The 23873-nt window shown below is 37.1% G+C and overlaps 1 protein-coding gene across 2 annotated transcripts in view; it reads right to left on the minus strand.

The window, feature by feature from the left end:
• Positions 1-23873, minus strand: part of HS3ST5 (heparan sulfate-glucosamine 3-sulfotransferase 5) — a 255489-nt gene that overhangs the window by 142317 nt on the left and 89299 nt on the right. For both annotated transcript variants that reach the window (XM_029945533.1, XM_029945532.1), the window contains exon 2: positions 9586-9773. The gene's annotated coding sequence lies outside the window, so the exon portion shown is untranslated. The remainder of the gene's footprint in view (positions 1-9585; positions 9774-23873) is intronic.

Below are 23873 nucleotides of genomic sequence, written 5' to 3' on the forward strand. Positions count from 1 at the left end.
GAGGAGAAGAGAGAGAGGGAGACACAGAATTTGAAGCAGACCCTAGGCTCTGAGCGGTCAGCACAGAGCCTGACACGGGGCTCGAACTCACAAACCGTGAGATCACGAACTGAGCCAGAGTCGAACGGTTAACTGACTGAGCCACCCAAGTGCCCCATGAAAATAATTCTTAAAGTGGAATCACAATGAGAATAAATTAAAAATGACTACAGGTTATTTTTTATAAATGTAGAGTTCGGTCCTCATTGTTCTGATAATCAAGTTAAAAATCTTATCTCAAGGGTCCTAACTAGATGCTTTCAAAATCCAGATTAATTCTAAAAGTTAATATGTTCTTATGAGATGTGTAGACCTTTTTGAACTAATTTGGCATTGCTTAACATCACTGACAAGGATTATGGTTATAGTCATACCATAATTTAAAAGGACTCCATAAATTATAAAGTCTAAGGACAAAAGAGAAGTTTAAATTTATGATCATTTTTTATTCTTCACTGTTTGACCCCTTTGGAAATTCCACAGCATTACTTGGAGAGCACTTGTTAATTAGATCACCTGCAATAAAACCAAGCGAAGAACTCTAAAGCTAAAACTTAGAAAGCACATGAGGCTGATTGCTTCAATTTGGGTAAACTCTAAGGTAATTATCTCAAGCATGAATGTCAATGTATGGGAGCTTGTCATTAAAATAAGAACATTTGGAAAAGTCACATAATCATGATTCCACCCTCCAAGTCCAATCTACATATTCTGATTTTAAGACAGCCAGATTGCGCCTGGGGGGCTCAGTGGGTTAAGCATCTGACTTTGGCTTAGGTCATGATCTCTCTCATGGTTTGTGAGTTCAAGCCTGGCATGGGGTGAGCTCAAGCCCCGCTTTGGTAAACTGTGAACCCACTTCCTATGAGCACTGCTTCTCTCTCCTTCTCTCTCTCCCTCTCTGCCCCTCACTCACTTGTGCACCCCCCCCCACACACAAATAAAAGACAGGACAGCCAGACTGAACATAGAAAAACATCTGCCAGAGGAGCGGGACCTGGTACAACAGTATGGGATCTGCTCCCACTGCCCTGCATCCTGTCATATCATCCCCGCCCCCCATCCCCCTGCCTGTCTCACTTTGTTTTCTTCCTTTCATGCCTTCTTGTTGTCTACAGTATTACATAAATTCATTTACTTGTTGTGACTACTTTTTATTGTCTGCATGTCCTCTCAAATGGCCATCTTTTGTTCACAGAGATATCTCAAGTCCTAGAACAGCTGGCACATAGTAGTACTACTACCCATTTACTGTTGAATGAATGAACAAATAAGTTTGCACTGGGTTATCAGCGTATCCAGGTATGGGTCTTGATTCTCAGCTGGAATCACACTACTGTGCATAAAAAACAAACACATTTCAAGCCAGTATAGTTTATAAATTTCATATTGGGCTTGGATGGACATGTGTTGACCAGGCACAATGAAATGTAGCTGTCATGGCCTGGCATACATACCTTACTCATGAAAGAAAAACAATGAATGGAAGAGAAAATGGAATTACCTGAGCATGCACCTGAAGATGGAGAAGTATGTGGTTGTAAAATATTGGCTCAGACACCCATCTCACCTATTGTATTTTACCTGATTTGAAACTACCATCTAGAATCTTCTTATTCAAAGGATAAGACCAAAATTTTAGTAACCTACTTTATGGTCATGCATGTTTTCTGTAGTTGACCTTGCATATATTACAGACTTGGTTAGTCTACTATCAGCAGACCAAAGAAGAGATGTGAGTCATCTTTACTTTCTCAAACAAAAGCCAAGAAATTCTGGCCCATGTGGTTGAGAGAAAGAAATTAAACGAGAGGAAATTTATGTAAATTAGAAAAACTGTGCTATCTAGGAATAAAATGCTCTTCTGAAATATAATAGCTTCATTTAAATTTCTTTTTGCTGAAGAAATAGATCATAAAGGCCAATATATGAAAATTTTATTTTTGAATATTTTTCTCTTTTTATTTTAATAGGAGTGTCACCCACTAGCATACATGACATTTCTTCACAATTTTAGGTCAGAAAAAAAAGAAGCTTTTTTTCTCATAATTTTTCATGCTCTACAAAGTTTCCCATCATAAACCACTTTGCATTTATTATAAATAGGTATTACATTAGAAAAGCAATTCAACTGTATTCCATTTCACTTGTGAGCCTAAGCGGCTTTGCATGATAACTAAGTTGAGTTGACGCGATTATGTTTGAAAGGTGTGCTAACCTGTAACTAAACAACTAGACAACCTAGTTGTTCCCTTCATGAATGAACGTAGGAGTCTGCAAAATGAGGGCAGGAGCCTTCTGTGAAGAGGCTGGAGAAATGATTACAATCTGCATTCTTAAACTGAATGAAAATTTTTGCTCAGCAGAAACCTCTTGACTGCAAAAATCTGAAATTATAGCCTGCTGCTAAGAGTACTTGTTAGGGGGGCACCTGCGTGGCTCAGTTGGTTAACCATCTGACTTCAGTTCTGGTCATGAACTTAGGTTCATGGGTTCAAGCCCTGCATGGGGCTCTGTGCTGGCAGTTTGGAGCCTGGAATCTCCTTGGGATTCTGTGTCTCCTTCTGTCTCTGCCCTTTCCCCACTCGCTCGCTCTCTCTCTCAAAAGTAAATGTAAAAAAATAAAAACAGGGGCGCCTGGGTGGCTCAGTCAGTTAAGCATCCAGTTCTTGATTTTGGCTGAGGTCCTGATCTCATGGTTTGTGAGTTTGAGCCCCTCATCAGGCATTGTGCTGACAGTGTGGGGCCTGCTTGGCATTCTCTCTTTCCCTCCCCCCGGCACTGTATCTCTCTCAAAATAAAAATAAATAAACTTAAATAAACTCCCAAAAAAAGAGAAAGAATACCTGTCAGGGTGGGGGGAATCTGAATGATCCATTTTCCTTCAAATCAAGTAAGTTTAATGTATACATTTCACGGAATCTATGGTTTGTGTTTTCTTCCTATGAGAAGCAATATGTAACTCTTTTTTGCTGATAATGAAAAAAATTGTCCTTAGTCAAGAACTTAATTTTTGGTTAATAGGCAGTTTTGTTTTCATACAGAAATATTTTCTCTTGAAAATAAATTTCAGTATAAGGGCTTTGCTTTATTACAGAGAATATTACTTTTTGGACTAAAATATGGACTATTGATATTTCGTGAAATGTTTTTAGAAGTTAAGTTTATTTGCTGAACAAACTCGTATGTTAGCCCTTGAAGTTATTATTTATGATTGTACACCTTCATTATATGAGGATTCACTATAAAGTCCCTCTTTTGTCTTAATGTTTTTTGGCCCTAAATTTCACCTTTTCTTTTTTTTCTTTAAATTATTAAAATATTTTATTTTTAAGTAATTTCTACACCCAACATGGAGCTCAAACCACAACCGCGAGATCAAGCGCTGTGTGCTCCACCAACTGAGTCAGTCAGGCGCCCCTAAATGTTACCTTTTCTGATATTAAAAATCTAACTCCTAAACTATTTGGGCTGCATTTGCCTACCCTTTCATTTAAAATTTTTGAATAACTTTGTTTTGGTCCCATCCTTGTATACAAGCTTATAATTTGATTCTGCTCTGTGATCTAATTGAAAAGAATTTATTTTGGGGCACCTGGGTGGCTCAGTTGGTTGAGTGTCTGACACCGGCTCAGGTCTTGATCTCACACTTTGTGAGTTTGAGCCCTGCGCTGGGCTCTCTGCTGTCAGCACAGAGCTGACTTTGGATTTTTGTTCTCCTCTCTCTCTGTCCCTCCCTAGCTCCCACTCATGCTGTCTCTCTCAAAAATAAATAAAACATTAAAAAATGTTTAAAAAGAATTTATTTTAAACAAATAAGTGCATTTCTTTACATTTATTAATATAAAAGATATGATAGGGATATTTTTCCATAATTTTTAAGTTTTCCATTAAAGGTTTTGAAAATCTGTCATTATATGATTTGTTTGCCTTGTTTAATATTTATACATAGCTTCTTAAGCATATTTAATAGAGTGCACATTTTCTTCTAATTTATGACTTTGTAAGTTCATATAATAACATATATAAGTGAAGTTTGAAACCTCATATAATAACTTTGATCTTCTATATCTTTAGAATATTGGCCATTTCCCTATTATGAATACATAAAAAGCATTCTTTTCCCTCTTTCTTCCCCCATTCTTCATGACCTAATGTTGGACAACAGCATGACTTTCTTAGGGTCTTTTTTTCCCCTAGTCTTTAATACTTCTATAACTTGATTTGTCAGGTGTAAATGATATCCACCAATCCCGAGATATTAAGAATAAAGCAATCAGCCAATGCACCAACTTATTTATTCCTGTCATGTCCTCTTAATCCTTGTTGGTCGCTGTAGTTCCACAGGGTGTGATGCTGGTATGATGTCTGTCACCCTCATCTACATGCATATTTCAGAATTAGGTTCAGAGTTAAACAGGTCAATGCTCACAATCGGGTCTTTTGCAGTTGTTGCCATGGTCACTTCTAGGTTTGATGGAGTTTGTCCTCCAACAGCGGCGTCCAGCAGGGCTCACTGATAACAGCACTTCCTGAGTTCCTCTATGCTCAGAATATTTGCTTTTAGCTTTTATACCATGAAAGGCAGTTGGCCGATCATATAACCCTTGGGACCCACTTTCTTTCCTATGAGGACAGGGAATTCATGATCTCCCAAAGCATCTGATTTCATTGTTGGATATCTCAACTGTTACTAGATGAGTTTTGTTTCCTTTTTTAACTGTTGCCAAGATTGGGCTCCTTGAATACTTCCAATGGAGCAGCCTATAGTCTCTTCCACATAACCCCCAATGTAGGTTAAAAGTACCAAGTCATTCACTGAAGGTGAGTTCTTAAGGCCAACATGTCTCCAAAGTACCTTTCAGTAGATATAATAATTTGCTATTCAGTAGGCTCAAGTCATTGCATATTCCTTGCCCTCCTGCACCCTCCCCATAGTGCTTTTTTAAAAGCAAGTTAGAGTTAATCATTTCAGAGCTGGAAAGGAACACTAGGATCTTCCACCACAAAGGCTCTATTTTAGGATGAAGACACTGAAGCCGAAGGAGAGGTAATGAGAGTTCACTAAGGTCATGCCACTACCAGGAAGCTGAGTCTGATCTTGAACCCCAAAGATCCCCAGGCAACGGTTCTTTTCATTTCACCAAGTCCTTCAAAAATACAATGATCAATTTTTTTGTGTGTGGTGAGAACACTTAAGATCTGCTCTCTTAATTATGTGAGCTGATGGATATGTTAGCTAATCTTATTGTGGTAATAATCATTTTGCAAAATATATGTGTACCAAATCATCATATTGCACACCTTAAATTTATATAATGTTTTATGTCAATTATATCTCAATAAAGCTGAAAAAAAGACAGTGATCAAAAGCGTTTCATTGCACGTAAAGGACTCAACACGTGCCCCGTGACAGAGGAGAACCTACCTAATGTCTGTTTGAAAATTATCATTTCATTTCTTATTCCAACTATGTACAGAACTATTCATGCAGGATAGCTGTATTAGAGAATTTTCAGTGGATTTGTTGTTCATTTACATAAATTGTCACTTTCACTTTCTGTTTCTTGAAACTGAGAAACTTCAGATAAATGTAGATTTCGTTTTCCTACCCCAAACTCTCTAAACCATCATTTTGAAATCAAATTACACAGCTTATGCTTAAAACATAAGGGCCAGATTCTATCTTCAAATATACCACCCACTCTCTAACAGCAGAATTTGGCCCTAAAAACCCATTAACAAATATTGTCATTAAACTAAAGAGCTAATTACTTTGGATTCAGACAGAATGAACAAAAATCATAGGCCAGCCCAGCTGCTAGTAATAATGGTGAGACTAACCGTATGTTATGCTGGAGATTTAAAGAACAAAGACATATTAACACTAATGTAACCAAACATATAAAATTATCCTCCAAATGGAGCAAACTATCATAGTTAGAAAATTCCTGAACGCACATTGGAATTCTCTGATACAAGAAATAAAGGATATTTCTTTTTTTTTTTTAATTTTTTAATGCTTTTTATTTTTTTTTATTTTTGAGAGACAGAGAGAGACAGTGCGATCAGGGGAGGGTCAGAGAGAGAGGCACACAGGATCCGAAGCAGGCTCCAGGCTCTGAGCTAGCTGTCAGCACAGAGCCAATGCGGGGCTCGAACCCACAAACCGTGAGATCATGACCTGAGCCGAAGCCGGATGTTTAACCGAGTGAGCCACCCAGGCGCCCCAGAAATAAAGGATATTTCTAAGGAATTAACTGTCATAATCTGAAGTTATCAGTGTTTAATGAAGAGGGAAACTTGAAAAGTTTAGTCTATTGCAATATCCACAAACAGTTATATCTAAAAATCATTTTGCTCTAATTGGAAGTAAAACTCTCATATTTAAATCAGTTTAATACCATAAGATTGAGAGCCTTGCTTTAAGACTATTTTAAACAAATATTATCAGGCCTACCATATAGTTCTACAAAAGTAAATTTCCCAGGTTACTGAATATTTTCCCAGCCCTCGAAAAATATTTTTACATTACATTAATAATCCATACTTAGAAAAAGTTTTATATACCCTGAGGAACAATAAAAGTCAACCATAATTTATCGGTTGAGCAAAAACCATTAATTATATTTTGATATCTATCATTTCCATTTTCTTCCTATGCATCTATTTTTTTATAAAAATGGGACCACATCATAATATGGTTTGTAACTTGTTTTCATTTATAGTACATTATTAGCATTTCACCCGCATCAATAATTTTACTACATAAATTTTAATGACTTTCCAACTTCTTAAATTGAGAATAATAAATACATTTTAATCTTTTTTGGATATCTCACAAATATCATTATTATACAATTTCATAATAACACTAACACTCTCCAGAGATTTTTACATAGCTAAATCTTTCTCTATACTGAGTGGTCCCAGATGGCTCTACTATTCTAAGCTGTATCTTACTTTGAGCTGTTTTTCTCCTTTAATATCAGATTTCCATATAAAGTTGACCAAACCCAAGGTAGGCCTAAATTGGCTGTTTTCATTTTTAGATGAATGACACTAAAGATTATCTACGGACAACTAAAAGGATTAATGATTTTAAGTTCAATGACATAAAGTCACTTCTTCAACCTTCATCTTAGATGAAAATTTCCTTCTACTCTTCCTTACCCCAGAAATCATTATTGAAAAACACTTGCTTAGTTTCTCTCTTTAAAAAGTCACACCTCTCCAGACTGATGTTTACTACTCTTTGTATTAACTTGCTAAACAGCAAGTTTGAGAGAGAAAAAATGCGATTATATGAGGGGACCAGACTAGAAGATCTTAATGGTCCATTTCTGCTCTAAAACTTTATGCTTGTATGCTTTAATAAAGTTTCTATAATTTTTTCTTTTGTTGTGTATTTTACTTCCCAAGTATGGAAGGCTGTCTCACTCAGGTTCCCTGAAACTACGCTGTACGTTTTCTTTCGGGAGCCACAACTTAAGACAAATATGCCAAAGATAATGTGACTCACTTGAGGACACAATTTCATTCTCTCTCCACCTGCTCCTCTGCGAAGGAAAAAAGAAAAAGAAAACAAAAAAGGAAGAGCAGAAGATTGGTTTCTATGTTTCTCTGAAATAACAATATTACAGAAGATTGGCACTAAAAGCCTTATTAAATCTTGTTTGAGAGCTTCATTGAACTTGTATAGTACATATTTGAGGATTTCACAATTTGGGTGCTATAAATTTTAGGATTTTCTCATCAGATATGGCAATGAGAGCACTGCTTATTGAGAACAATACTGACAACAAATGCATGTAAAAATTCATGATTACAGTTGATCTAATTTCTGTTGAAAAAAGTATTACTTTGTTTAATCATGCCTAGATTCATTTTCTTTGTGTAATACTAATAGCTAATATGTGAAGCTAATTGCTAATACAGGGATATACTTTTTTTTAATTAAGAGTTTATTTTTGCCACTTAAATATTTTATTGACGAGAAATTCTATACAATATGAACATCTGCACACAAAGACTGATAGAGCAAAAAAAAAAGTCTATAAACCTAAAATTCAATCAAAGGATTTTAATTAAAAACTTCACTCTTCACTGTGAAAATGATATCATGTTGTACCTTTAAGGGATTCTCATACTTTCTGTTCTGAATATGTCTCTACTAATCACTTTAATCACTGGAGTAAGAAAAGCAAACTTTTCATAAACTTAAAATTGCACATAGTAAAGAAGAAGTTGTTAAATGAGATCAAGAAGTATAATAAAGTGATATTCAATAAATGTGCATATAACCTGTTATAAAGGTATCACATGACACAGAAGGTTTTATCTGCAAAGGAAAATGAGTAGCTAATGATGTATTAAGCAAACCTGTTCTTTTGAAAAATCTAAGGCTGAGTCTCCCAAATTAAGAGGAAAAGAAAATAACCTTCAAAGATAAAGAATACTTAGCCAATTCTGGTAATAATGCATTACTCTTATCTTCTAGATGGTTCTTAGAATTGATCCGCTAAGCATAAACATCTGAATAAATTAAAATATTACAGAGAACAGAGAACTGGTTAAGGACAGCAATGACAGCACACTTCCAATGCAAGCGAGATAGGGAGCCCTGGGACCGAGCCAAGCCCATCATGCTGAACTTGAAAAAAGGAGGATTAAAAGAGAACTAACAATTCAATTTGGGGGAGGGGGAGTCAAAAAGAACAGTAATTTAGCACCTCTGTGCTAAATGTGTCTTCCTTATTTATTCTTGTAGCTGAAGGAAACATAAAACCCCATTTAATATAAAGTTGGAACATTAGAAGCATATTGTTTTTTTTATGTTCATTTTTGAGAGAGAGAGAGAGAGAGAGAGAGAGACAGAGACAGAGCACGAGTTGGGTAGGGGCAGAGAGAGAGAGGGAGACACAGAACCAGAAGCAGGCTCCAGGCTCTGAGCTGTTAGCACAGAGCCTGATGCAAGGCTCCAACCTGCAGACTGCGAGATCAAGACCTGAACCGAAGTTGCACGTTTAACAAACTGAGCCACCCAGGTGCCCCAGAAGAATATTGTTTTGAATGCCAACTTCAGCATTTCCTAAAGGTCCAAGACCCACATTCATCAGGATCATTTGGAGGGTGAGTAAGTAAAAATTCAGATTGCTGGGTCACATCTGAGACCCACTGAATCGACTCTCTGTGAAATATACCCAGGAATCAGAATTTTACAGACCCTCTCCCCACCCCAAGTGACTCTCAAGCACATTACCATTTGAGAGCCACTGTGATTATCATGTTTTTTTGTGTGAAACTGATTGTCAGTTATCAAGATGACCACCACACCTTGCTTGTATTTAGTTACATGACATAGAACAACTTTTAAACGTTGTATTTGATTTTCCTTTTTTGCTGTGGAGTTGCACATAGATGGCTACTTTCCTTATATTCAACAACTGCTTTTACTTTTAGATATTTTGTTAAATACATTAAATATTCAGTTGGATGTAATTAAGCATTACACAACAATGTGAGTGACTTGCAACATTCACTTACCTTCAAATCCTTCTGCTTATTCAGAAAATTCTGAGCACGTACGGTGGAAATTTTTAAGAATATATGCAGTAGACTGTCTAATTTCCAAGTGTTTCAAGGCTGGCCAAGGAGACTCCGGAAGTGGACACCAGAAACGCCATCGAGAAGAGAAGACACCAGTGCTGGAGCCTCTGGGTCCCTGATTATCTCTGAACAGAACAGAAAGACAAGTAGTCGGTCACCTGAAATTTATAGAGAATCTGCTATGGAGAAGGTTATTTTCAGTAAACTGGCAGCGTTACTAAATTTAAACTTGGCCTGGGTTTGCGGCTCCCTGATTTAGCACAGTTGTCATTTAAAATTTCATGTCATTGTGAAGTCAGGGTTGCATGATGCTGCTGCCTGTGTAGGATTCCGGTGGAATTCATACTGCTTTCATTGACTGTTTCTTCTCAACGTTGCATCAAGTGGATTACTAATTTTATCTTTGATATGCAGATGCTAGATTTTCACGCTGGATTTCTTTCTAAGTTGAGGTTGATGAGTTCTCTTAGAAATATATCCTTACATGAGACTCTATCACACCCCATGAACGATAAAATGTGATACTTTTACAAAATCCCAGTGGAATCATCTGCTACTTCTGCTATATTTTCTTTCATGTGGGTAATGCTTGCCAAGATAACTAGACATAAACAAAAATAACATCCTTTCTAGTCAATCTGTGTTGCCTACTCAGGGATCCTAGCATCTTTGCTGAGTAAGTTAAGCAGACACTGGTAGTGGCTAATGGGAAAAGAGAATAAAACATCTATTTTTAAAACTGGTAATAGCTCATGAAAATATTCTCCTCAAAGACAGAGAAATCAAGTCAAATACAAAGTCAAATACAAAATGACAAGAGTGTAAACACAGAGTACACTGTACAGTTTTTCATGGAAGATTCTAATGGTTGGCCACCCAAAAACTATGCTCAACTTTCTTCTTCCTTCTATGTCTCATACATAGAGAACAGAAAATCAAATCAAATGTTCGCTTTCCCTGTCTCCCTAAGAATGGTTACATGATTCTATTCTGGCCCATTAGCTGTAAAAAGTATGCTGGGTAAGAAATGCAGGCAAATTTTTGCTTTATTGATGAATAGAAAGATTCCTGTCCCTCTTCTCTAGTCCACACAACTGCTTGCCTTCACTGAGGATACACTCCTTGAAGGCAAAGAAGTCATCTTGTCACCATGAATCAAAACACAATGAAAATTGAGAAAAACACAAAGATATAGGTCCTGCTATCGATGAGCAACTGAACCAACACTACCAACTGCTTCCTATGGAATTGGACTTCTTTAACTCATTGGGTTTTCTGGTGCTTGCTAATTAGATTACTGCAGGTTGACAAAGTGTTCAAAACACATTTGTTAAAAGCTAAATGCCACTGTTGTAATTGTTGTGATATGGATCTTTTTACATTATAATCTGCAAGTTCTGATTCTTAGTCAAAGACAGCCCTCATTCTGACAGAGGGTGGAACTTGTCTTCTTTTTCACTTCTAGAAAAGCTGTACATGCAGGGAATGATGGGTCACAGGATGATGGTAACTAATTAAACAAAATGAAATGGAAACCCTATTTTAGAGCTGGGCTTGGAAGAGGGTGCAATATCATGGTTGAAAAAAGGATCTCATCTTTGCTACAAGCCAAAGCTCTCGCATTAGTTGTAGTCTTTCTTGGTGGAAGAGTTTGAAATTCCTTATCAGAATTCACTCTTATTATCTTGTGAATTGTGGTTTCTTTGAAATATTGTTCCATCCATCACTTCATTACTGTCTTCTTTATCAACATTTTTTTCAATGTTTACCTATTTTTGAGGGGGGGGGGAGAGAGCACGCCTGCCAGGAAGGGTAGAAAGAGAGAGAGAGAGAGAGAGGATCTGAAGCATGCTCTGTGCTAACAAGCAGAGAGCCCTATGGGGCTCGAACTCACCAATTGTGAGATTGTGACCTAAGCTTAAGTCGAATGCTTAACCAACTGAGCCACCCAGGTGCCCCTTTATCAACGTTTCATACTCCATCACAATCTGGGCTTTCACTATATCTTTCCTAGACTATTGCTGTAGACTCCAATAGATTCTTTTTCTCTTAAACATTTCAGTATGTCCTATAGTGCTTTAGGACTTAACTTCTTAAAACATTTCATTAGATCCCTCTTTTGCTCAAAATATAAGAGGTCCCTTTGGTCTATTGGGTTAAGTCCAAGGTCCTTAACTTGGCATTTCAGTCTCCCTATATACATTCTTCTAGTCTATTCCTGTTCCCTAACACTCTACATGGTTTGGTGGGAGGGTTTGTCTCCAATCCAGGGGTGCACCTTAAGTAGCCTAAGATAACCTATATATCTCAATCTTTACCTATAATATTAGGGATAAGCACATGACCTTAAGAGGTTAATGATCTCCATTCTGGGGTTTTCCTTGACCTATTACGTAAAAGAACAGCTTTTTGTTGTTGTTGTTGTTGTTGTTGTTGTTGTTGTTGTTGTTTTGCTGGGCTGACCATGTGAACATGTAACATTTGTAACTGCTGGAAACCATCTTGGGATGGTTGAGATGACTTAAGCCAGAGCTCAAGTCAACACCAAGGAAAGAGCTGAGAGATAGAAAAAGGGGAGCTGGGTCCTGAGCATGTTGTTTCAGTTTGGACTTTTAGTTATGTGTGAATTTATAGACTTTTTTTTCTTAAATTAAGTCAATCTGGGTTGGTATCCTCTATTATTTGCAACCAAAAAAACCTTTGCAATTTATTTATGTTTTTGTGTGTCCACCAATTCATTCATCTCTACTTCTCTCCTCTTACTTATATTCTTTTTTTCAAAAAAATCTCATACTTATTCTTGAGGACAGAGCATGAGCTGAGGAGGGGCAGAGAGAGAGAAGACACAGAATTCAAAGCAGGCTCCAGGCTCTGAGCTATCAGCACAGAGCCCAATGTTGGGCTCAAACCCACAAACCACGAGACCATGACGTGAATTGAAGTCAGACACTTAGCCCCTGTACTCTTTTTTTTTTAAAGATCAAGTTCCCTTCCCCCATGATACATTTCCAGACTCTTCTAATTTATAGTGAAAGAACCCTAATTTAAACCACTTTATTTTTCACTATACGTACTAATAAAAGTTCACCAAGGTATATCATGCTATCATTTCATTATGATTCTCAAATCTTTAGTTTAACATTTTCTTCTCTTATCTCCAGACTTTTATTTCTAACTGAATAGTTGGTATCTCAACTTGGATGTCTTGAAGGCTCTGCAACCTGAATTTGTTCAAAACCAAACTCATAAAGACCTTCCTCTCAAACACAGCTTTCCTGTAATGTTCCTGATTGTTTAAAACAGCACCATCAGTATCAGTTGATATTGGAGAAGCCAGAAACAAAGATTCTCAAAGTTTTTAAAGGGAATCAGAGTAGATTTGATCCTTCTTTTCTCCTTCAGCCCTAGTATCGGATCATCAAATTCTTTAGATTTTATTTCCTAAGTAATTTTTAAATCTATTTGCTTTGTCCATTTTCTCTCCATATCCTCCTTTTCCTTCTGCTTCACTACCATCACTACCATCACTAAGACTTTGTTACTTGGAATGCTACTTAGATTTTTCATCTCCCATTTCACATTTTGTTTCCCTCCAATATTTTCCTCATGGCATTTAGAGTGATCTTTTAAAAATACACAATGGATCACATCAATCCCTTGTTTAGAAACCTTCAATGCCTTCCCATTGTCCTAAGGGTAAAAAACAAGACCTCACATCACCCACTCCCTGCCTAACTCTCCAGCCTCATTTTTCTAGAGGACAAAGATCATTTCTGTGTTTAAATACACTCATGTTTTAAAAACTCAGCATAAAGAAGAATGCTTAGCACATAGTAGGGACTCAATAAATATTTGTTGAATGAATAATTGCCTTGCAATAACTCTTGAACCATGAGCCAAAATGTGTGATTATTTTTTCATATATTTTATTTTCTGAGTTACTTATAAGTACATTGAAAATAAAGAAATGTCATATTTCTCTGTAACCTCTAACAATGCTATGTGAGTAGGAGGGGTTCAGAAGGTATTCAATGATAGTACTATTGATATTTCTACTGTGATTCCTTTTTAAAAGATTGAAGGTCCTTCTATCTCACACAGTGGATACTTATCACTTGTCTAAAGGTTAAAAATGAATATGGGGAAACTTATTATGTGAAAATAATAGAAGTAAAAAAAATGAAATTTTGTTTCCGATCACAATCCTAGGGAATTTGCAGATTAATTATACAGGAGCTGTTTATCCACATGACATGGACAAACTTCAGATAAGCCCTGAACTATGTGGACAAACACGAAAACATCATGCTGGCAATTTTCACCGTCATTTTTTTCAAACATATAAAAGTTTTCTTTAGAAATCTTTAACTTTGAAACATGTAAGTAAGAATTCGATACTTTAAATAATTAGCAGCTAAGTCTTTTTTGGTAGAGACTGATTATTTTGGAAAATAGTTACCCCAAGTACAAAGTAATTCTTAGTTATTGGATATTCACCTGAAAACCGTAAAAAGAATTTCCAATACTCAAAGGTAGGTATGAAACTTTAGCCTATGCTATAAACTGACATTATCCAAAATGAAAAAAGTGTTTCTTAGGGTAGCCTAAAATGAGAACACACATGAGCAGCCCCAAAAGCAATGAAACAGTGGGGCTATGGGCATATTCTCTAAGCTGGAGGACAAAGGAAGCAGGCTTCTAAGGGCTTCTGACTGTTAGCTGTGGCCAGATAATGTTTTCCAAGTCGGGGAATGGGAAACAAAATTAGGACTGAGGGGACCTAGAAGGAGAGGAAGCCAAGAAATACAAGAGTAGACAATGTAGACTCTCTGCCTGAATAAAATTCTTGAGCAGGCTTAACCTTCTGTTTCTTACGTATTAGCTGCAGTTTGCCTAAGGGATATTTATACAAGAGATAATTGCCTTTGGGTTTCTATAGGCCTGTTGTTCAGTTATAAATATCTTCTATTTTTTTCAGGGTATTGGATCTATTAGGGAGTTTGTAAAAATTTTTTTAAAAAAAGAAAGAACTAAAAAGAAAGAAACATTTCTTCATGAAATGCATTTTGAGAATCACTACAGATAGTTGTCCTAAAAATCAGAGAGCAGGCTATTTTGCAATTTTCTCCCAGGGTATTAAAAAGATATTTTAGGAAAGCAATGATTCATGATTTAATATTCAACTGCTTTTCAAGCAAAATAAGAAATTCTACCAGGGTATAGTCATGATTTTCTTTTTTTTTCTATAAATTAAATTCCATGGGGTAGGCTGAAGTGTCCCTGTTTATTTTGCTCCTCTTTATATAAATAAAAGATGAGCCTAACTACACGAAGGAAGGACAGATTCTTATGTTCCTCTTCTTTACACATGCTTCTTTCCTGTTTGAGGGGGAAATGATTTACAATTGTAAAGTACTTCACTTGTAAAACATTTCTGTTTTATTTGTTAATTGCTTGATCTATTGATAAGATTAGGTGTCCTTTTGCATGAAAATTCATACATGTTCTGTAATTATAGGACAATCCTTTTGTATTTCTTTAAAAATTGATTCCTTTGTTAAGCGTATGTGCTTGCCAATGGATGGTATTGCCATTCTATAATGCTGTAGTACAATTTTTAAAAACACATGGGATAAAGATGTTTACAAGAGTGCTTAAAAAAATCCAATGGATTGCCCATTTATGTATGCCTTATGTAGATTTTCCTCTCAATCATGCATAAAAATGCAAAAGGCTTTTTTTATATACCTAGGTCTAGCTCAAAGGTTAGAACACCCTGTAAAAGCAATCAAAATTTAAACAAGTAAAAGCCAACTCGCCTAAGACATGTATGAGTATCCCAAGAAGATCAAGCTTCTGCGATGTTTTCAATAAAAAAGTTTGGGAACTCCCAATTCTCCATTAAGGAGATCTGGAAATAATGGCATTACTAAGAGACAGGACTGGAATGTGATTAGAGAAGCTAAAATTGTATTATAATATGAAGGGGATGGCTAGATGACAGCAGCAGTTAGTTACAATGTTGTTTTCTCTTTCAGATGATCCATCTTCCACAAAACAATTCTTACAAAGCACCCTAGAGTTCTGTGGCACATGGCTTAGGCACTTCTAGCTTTGAGAGTGAAGGAGGGAAAATTCAGGAATCAGAAGTTGCCAGTGCTGATCAAGATCTCCCTGTAACTGTAGAAGTTACTTATTTAGAAGATTCTTCAGACTTCCCTTTGGTCTGGATTGCACATCCCTCATGTCCACCCATGTTTAGTGGTCAGCTTCCCCAGTGACTCCCAGGTCAGAAAGAGTCTAGGTAAAGGTCACAAAGGACACTGATGCTTTGGACACAGTGGTGGAGTGGTCCTCAATCACTGACCATCTAATTCAGGTAGTTCAGTCCTTTCAAAGTCTGACCAGAATGGTGTCATCTCCTTCAGTCTAACTCTTGGGCTTATAATGCAAAAATTCAGATTCTCAGTAGTAAATTCCACCAGTGCCTTATGGGGTTCACCACAGGCTGCCTTCTATCCTGTTCCTTCCAACACACTTATCTTCTTTACTCAATGGTTCTCCCATGGGCAGTTTCTTAGGTCTTTTTAAAAAGTGATCATTAAAATACCTGCTATTCATGAATTCCTCTGCTCTTTGCACTACAGTCATAATTAGTACAGATCACACACAATTCCAATAAGATATAGACATAAATGTTCAGTCCAACAATCTAATTCAGTAAATACTAGACACTTTTATTGGTTGAAAGTTGTGTGAGTGTACAGAGCTCTACTTATGATTCATAGGATATCTTTGTACTTAGAAGCTTTTTCTTAGTTACATGTTTGCACTTTACTCCCTCCTCCATTAAACTGTATTTGTTTATTTATTTGCTTTTGATTAATAAAAGTCGAGGGTACAGACTATGCCATCAACATTCCTCTGCTCGTATAGTAGACTGTCTGGCTTAGAGCAGATGCTTAATGCCTGATGATGATCACTGCACACAAGATTTTGCATGAGTGCAGAGGAGAAAAATGTTTCTAGCCTTTATCTACTATCATTGTCATTTATTTCTGGAACTGGCAAGACAGAAGATTTGCATTACTTTGGAGCACAGGCATGATGTATTTAGATATGCTTTTCCATCTCTCCACAAGATAAAATATATGCTATATAACAATTGGTACTGCAATTTTATGCTGAATTGAAATATTTTAGACTTTGATGGGCTCAACAGATATATACATACAGAAAGATGATGTCAAAGAACAGGAAAATGTTTAACTCTCTCTATCTTAACACTGCTAACTATGAGCCGTGTTATCAGGGCTGTTTTCTTACAATGTTTCTTAGGAAGTGAGTTACACATACTTTATATGGTAAGTTCAAAAATGGGTCTACCTGTGCTAAAATGACTTGAGATATCTTCTGGACTCGTAAAAAATTAAAGTTATAAATGTGTTCCAAAACTCTTCACAATCAAAGACTAACTTATTTTTGAAAAAAAATTTTTTTAATGTTTATTCAGTTTTGAGAGACAGAGAAAAACAGAGCATGAGCAGGGTAGGGGCAGAGAGAGAGAGAGAGAGACAAAGCATCTGAAGCAGGCTCCAGGCTCTGAGCTGTCAGCACAGAGCCTGATGCGGGGCTCAAACCCATGAACTGTGAAATCATGTCCTGAGCCGAAGTCAGGTGATTAACCAACTGAACCACCCAGGTGCCCCAAGACTAACTTAGTTTTGGTGGAAGTCAAGGTCAATGACACTGAGACATGTAGGAAACTCTTGTGTTTATTTATACTATCCACAGCATGGTCGACATTTGTCTTAAGTCTATTTGACCACAAAAAATGAAAAATTAAGAAACTTGATTTCTTCTGTTAATATTCTCAAGGGAGAGTTCAAACAAGTCCAAACTAACAAAAGATATTAATGCTGGATTATTACAGAAATCACTCTGAAATTCAGCTAGGTAATGTGGCTTCTAATTCAGACTCTAATGGCCTAAGATACACAGTTCCTATCCAAAGGGTTTTTATTTTTCTACCCATATGAAAAGAGGTCCACCCAAACCAAAGGTGTTTAAACACTGGCTGCATATTAGAATATACATGGATTTAAAAAAGTACTCATGCCCAGGCCCCATCCTGAACGATGCTAGTTCAATTGGTCTAAAGTGGGAAAATGGAATCTTGTGAGTTCCCCAGGTGAGCTGAGAATCACTGAATATATGCCTTCAAAGCATTTCCAGTGTCCCAAAGTCTATCATTCTAGAATTTCTCGAGAAGTCCTTTTTATATTCACACAGGCATACACACACACTTGGAAACTTGTTCATTAATCTGGACTTCCATTTGTAGTCTGATGGTAGTTTTATATCAATGAATTCCAGATCTTCAACTGACACCCTGCATCCAAATCAGATAAAGTATTAATTAACAGGGAGGGTAGTTAGAGGAAAGAGAAGCAGAAAAACAAAATATAAGTGCTGTCAGAATATAAATATTCTAAAGTTGTATCTGTTTATCATAGAATAAGTATTGTATAGAATTACATACAGACTTTTAGAATTCTAAGCTTTTTTCCACTTCTATTATGTTCAATATATCTTAGCAACTACAAAAAGATAATCATGATAGAGGAAACAAAGCTCACTACTACAGATATATTGAGGAGTGGTTTACTTACAGGAGACAAATCTATTTCAAGGAAGAGATGCTTGATGATTGTTTACTGAATGAGTAAAACTCTCCTGGTCCTAAATGTAGACCTTATATTTATCCAATGATTGGAAAAGATCTTTTTAAGGAAGATGTTAATATCTTGGCTTTGCTAAAGGAAGATCCAGAAGGTCTCTGAACCTAATCATAAAATTGGCATGGAGTTTTCTTAGGGAGGGAGAGATATATAGTATAATTAATCAGGATAGATGGATTAGACCTCCATTTCCTCTCTTTTATACTTCTCTGTTTGGGCCACAGTGAAGGCACTGGAGTTAAGGTTTGAAACCAGATGAGAACCGTGGCCCTATTTTGTCACCTACATGTAGCTCTGGCCTCTATTTCTGCAGATGATGGGACTCCTTCCGGACTTTGAGCAATGGCACCAGGGAAAGGGTACCAATGGTTGTATTCGAAAGACTGCCCAATTCTTAGATACTCTTCCCTATGAATAGGGGCTTAATATCTAGAAAAAAAGTAAAACCATAGTCACTGAAATTTATGTAAGGAGATAACATTCATTCATTTGTTCATGCAATAAATAGTTGTGGTGTGCCTTCTTTGTTTTAAGCCATGGGGATATAAAGGTTCTTAGATAATTTGCAAGCACACAACTTATTCATTGACTTCATTAAACCATTTCAAGTCAATTCTCAAGCTTTTATATACACATGCACACACACCCCCCTCCCTAACTCCCCATTCCACCAGCAACTCTTTTTATTCTTTAGTATAGTGACTTTAGGGGATGTTGAAGAGAACCCTTTCCATTCTCTGTGACTGAATTAATGATGATGTCTTTGATGCCAACCTTCCTAGTCTTTCACTCTAATCCAAATCCCTGTACACTTCCTGACATCTATTGCATGATGTCCATCCTATTGCAGCTGACTTTTTTTTTCATTCATTAACCACCAATTCATAAATCACTAAGTTGCCATCTAAGTTTACTAGGATTGACTCTTTTCAATTGATTTTAAATTCCTACCTGAAAATATCTCAATGAAAGGAAGTGACCCAAAATATTTCAATGTTAAAAGCAAGAATGTCAGATGTGGGGGCAGTGGGGAAGGGAGAGAATGTATCTGGTGCATCAGTTGGTGGTGAGAAATATTTCTTGGAATGATTGAAATGATCCTTTGTCACTTATACATAAGAAAATGGTGTTGTTCTGATTTAAATGCTTCATGAAAAACTGGAGAACACTCACAAATATGTTTTTGTAACTTAAAGTGTAAAAAGGCCTGCCATATAATCTGGACTCCCTTTTCTATGTAATCATTGTTATTTTCTAAAGTGTTGAGTATGAAAACATTGACCAAACTATAGTTTTCAGTACCATCTTCTGAGCTTAAAATCTTGTATACTATCTCAGAGCTTAAAATCCAGTATGTTGTTCTCTGCACTGCATCATCCCAAACTCCTGAAGGTATCTGCTGTTGGGATGCAATGAGTGATGAAAGCCAAAGGTGCCCTGGGTTCCTCAAGGGGGTTATTCCAACTGCCATCACTAGGACCTGCCATGTGGCCAGAGGAACAAAGGAGCATGAGGAATTTGCCCAAAGTGGTTTCGCTATCAATGGGTTACACAATCAAGGCAATGAATCATCATGGAGAAGAGAAGCAATATGCAGAACCGGATTAAAAAGAGAAAAGAACTCATGAGGTGATTCAGAGCATTTAAAAGAGACCTTTTTCAATTCTTTAAGCTATGCCTAAATATTTAAAGAAACATTAGAGGTTTTTCTTTAGATTGCAAAGAAAATAGCTTATCTCCCTATTCCTGCCATACCCTTTATCTGTAACTTCAAAAGACAATAATTGTTTTCTAAAAATACCTTCTTTGATAAATCTTACTTGGACAGTTTAGTGTGGAAAAGTCAAAATGTTCTTTTAGGCAGTTATAAGCTTAATCAGGTCAAGAATAGATAAATACTGTCAATATTTCCCTTTTTTCCTTCCCATTTTCTCCATTCTTTGCCTCTTATGTCTTGCACTGCTTCTGAAGCAATATTTTCCTTTTTATCTACTTTTATTATATATACTCTCTACAACCACCCAGGTTTTTTATTAATTTTTTTAAGAGCAGATAGCCACTGAGAAAGATAACTTTTCCATTCAACTTTTCTAACATGAAGGATTCTCAGCTCTTATCTGGGCAAGTCATAATGTGGAAATTTATCCACCCAGTAATAAGATCTCAGGTAATATCCCTTTACTATATTGATTTTGCAAAAAGCCATATCTTATTTTGTGCCAGACTTTGAAGCGCAGTGATGGCTCTCCATAAGAGATTTTGAAAAGGCATGTTGACATGTCTCCAACTAACGGAGGCTAGGGAGATTGTACAGGGATGAGGAGTAGAGAACGATTAGAACTGGAAAAGAACTGCCATGAAGTTCTTTATCCCAGGGGTGTAAATATAGTAGTTTTCCCAGAAAAGTCAAATCCAAACTTCTGAAAAAGATATAAAGTGGCCACGTCATTTAAGTTAATTCTTTCTAGATTGTAAATCCATGGGGCAGGCGTCTTGTAGCTTCAACACTGAGTTCAATACATAGCCTGTAACTTTACTAGTCACATTTGGCTTTTTAGCACTTGAAATGTGACTAGTCCAAACTGAGTTGTGCTGTAAGTGAAAAATACATACTAGATTTTGGAGACTTGGTGCAAAAAGAAATGAATATAAACTATGTTTATAACTTCAATATTGATTACATGTTTGAATGATCATCTTTTAGTTATATTAAAATATATTATTAAATATAATTTTGCCTGTTTATTCCTAACTTCTTTTTAAAATATTTTTTAGTGTTTATTTTTGAGAGAGAGAGAGAGGTGACAGAATGTGAGCGAGGGAGGGGCAGAGAGAGAAGGAGACATAGAATCTGAAGCAGGCTCCAGGCTCTAAGCTGTGAACACAGAGCCCAACATGGGGCTCAAACCCACAAACCACAAGATCATGACCTGAGCCGAAGTTGGCCACTTAACTGACTGAGACACCCAGGCACTCCTATTCTTACCTTCTTTAAATGTGGCTATTAGAAAATTGACTCACAATATATTTCTATTAAATAGCACTTGTCTAAAGAACTCAATATTGTGTGTTAAATGAACAATGAGCGAATGCAGCCATCAATGAATAAAAGATCGCTTCATCTGGAGCTAATACTACCAGAATGAATACTATCTAACTTTTGATAGGAGTATATAACTGTAGCAGACCTTATTAATGTCATCAACCCTTTACTTCTTTCAGCACCCATGCCCGTTGCTATGTGCCTCTATAATCCCTCCTGATAAGGAAGTAGAATGTTGTTCCCTACTCTTTGTCTTTGGGTTTGGTCATGTGACTTGTTTTGGTCAATGAAACATTAGAGATCATGATGTGACCAAAGGCTTGAACAATGCTTGCACTGAGTTTGTTCTCTCGTGCTTCTGCTATGGCTGAGAGAATTTGCCCAGGCAGGAAGAGATGGGAGACATAGAGAACAGAAATCAGCTGTCCCAGTGGAGCCCAGGCTAACCCCCAGCTGATTCCCAGCCACTGGAGGAAACAGCTGAGATCCTCACAGCAACCCAGCCCAGCCAACTCCAAAGGACACAAAGAACCATGAGCTATGTACATGCTTAGTTTTGTATGCTACCAAGACTTTCTGGTTATTACCCAGCTTCTTCTGAAATACTTAACCAATACAGAAGTATAATTTTCACAACTGAGTTTTCATTTTTTAGTGTGACAATTCACACTGGAAACCTTAAGGTCGTACTTGAAAATCCCCCTCTCTCGAGCCTCTCAGATAAAATATTTTGGGCCATAATGACAAGAATGAGAACTATAGAAAACAATTTTAGCAGAAGCCAGACAAACTCATCCCAGAGGTATAACTTATTGGTTATCATGGAGAGTTTTAAGGCAAGCATCAGGAGGAATGCTAAAACTTAAATGGAATTGAATAAGTAGCACAATATGATTCTTATTTTTCCAAGTAAGTGGTGGACTGTTAAAAAGGTCCTTCCTATGGTCGTTCTTAGGTTTATTTGTTGCTGGAGAAAAGCTGTTGATATATAAGTACTTCCGGGGTGCCTGAGTGGCTCAACGGGTTGTGCACCTAACTCGTGATTTTGGCTCAGGTCATGATCCCAAGGGTCAGGGGGATTGAGTCCCGCTTCATGCTTAAGATTCTCCCTCATGGGGCACCTGGGTGGCTCAGTCGGTTAAGCATCTGACTTCGGCTCAGGTCATGACCTCACAGTTTGTGGGTTCGAGTCCTGGGTCAGGCTCTGTTTTGACAGCTAGCTCAGAGCCTGGAGCCTGCTTCAGATTCTGTGTCACCCTCTCTCTCTCTGACCCTCCCCTGCTCAAGCTGTCTCCCTCTCTCTCTCTCTCTCTCTCTTCCTCTCTCAAAGATAAATAAAACATTTTAAAAAATTTAAAAAAAAGATTCTCCCTCTCTTTCTCCCTCTGCTCTTCTCCCCCGCTTGCACACACACACACTCTCTCTAAAATTAAAAAAAAAAATGAGTACTGCCAGCTTTGTTTTATCTTACTGCTTGTTGAAGCTGGTACAGGCTATCTACTCGAGTCGCTCCATACCCTCCCCTCAACATGCTCCTGGGAAGGTCCTACTAGTGCCTACGGGTTCTTTGGGCTTTTGTGCTGTTCAATAAGAAAGTGGTGAATGAGACAGAACTGGAGTTACAGGTAGAAAAGTAGAAGGGTAAGATGAAGAGAATAGTGTCTTTTTTTTTTTTTTAAAGACAAAAAGCCAGAGAAGATCAGAGAGCAGAGGGTTTTGTGAAGTTTTAAATGAGAGGACTCAGATAAAGTGAGGCTGCAAGGGACCGTAGTTACAAAAGGAAAGGAGGTTTTAACAAATGCTCCTACCGCTGTTGTTGCTTAAATTCTCTTTATATGATTTGAAAATGTAGGAAGAAAACTGGAGTTGATTAATTAATTAATTAATTACTTTTTAACAATAGTACCACTTCTCTGAGACTGTCTTCTGAGGGTCACAGTTTCTGCCAGGAATGATCTTGTACAAAAAGTTTAACATGGAATGGAGTGATGACATGGTGGGGAGAGCAGATCCCATAAGACCCACAGTCGTATTCACTTCCCACATCACTGACTAGCTGCCTAACCGGACTGGTACCAAACCATTCCAAAGCTCATTTACTTGATTTATACCATAGAGAAAATATTACATTCCGTGGGTTGCCTTCAAGATTATAGAAGACAGTGACTATTAAAATGTCTATCACATTGCTTAGACATAAATGTTGGCTGAAATGTTGGCTTCACAGTTTCCTTTGTGAAAATTCCAAGTCCGGCCTTGCAGGCACTGTGAAAGCTGACCTGTGTCTCCAAGCCTTGCTCCTAAGGCAGCAGCAGCAGCTGACACCTTAATAGTTGCTAAGTGACAAAGACACCTCTGCTTTCTTTACAGGTCCTTTGTGGAAGGCCAAAACAACTACGCTTCTTACCCATAACTGATGAGGGGTTTCGCACGGTAGGGCT

The sequence above is a fragment of the Suricata suricatta genome, chromosome 7, assembly GCF_006229205.1.
Source record: "Suricata suricatta isolate VVHF042 chromosome 7, meerkat_22Aug2017_6uvM2_HiC, whole genome shotgun sequence".
In the NCBI taxonomy this organism is placed as follows: domain Eukaryota; kingdom Metazoa; phylum Chordata; class Mammalia; order Carnivora; family Herpestidae; genus Suricata; species Suricata suricatta.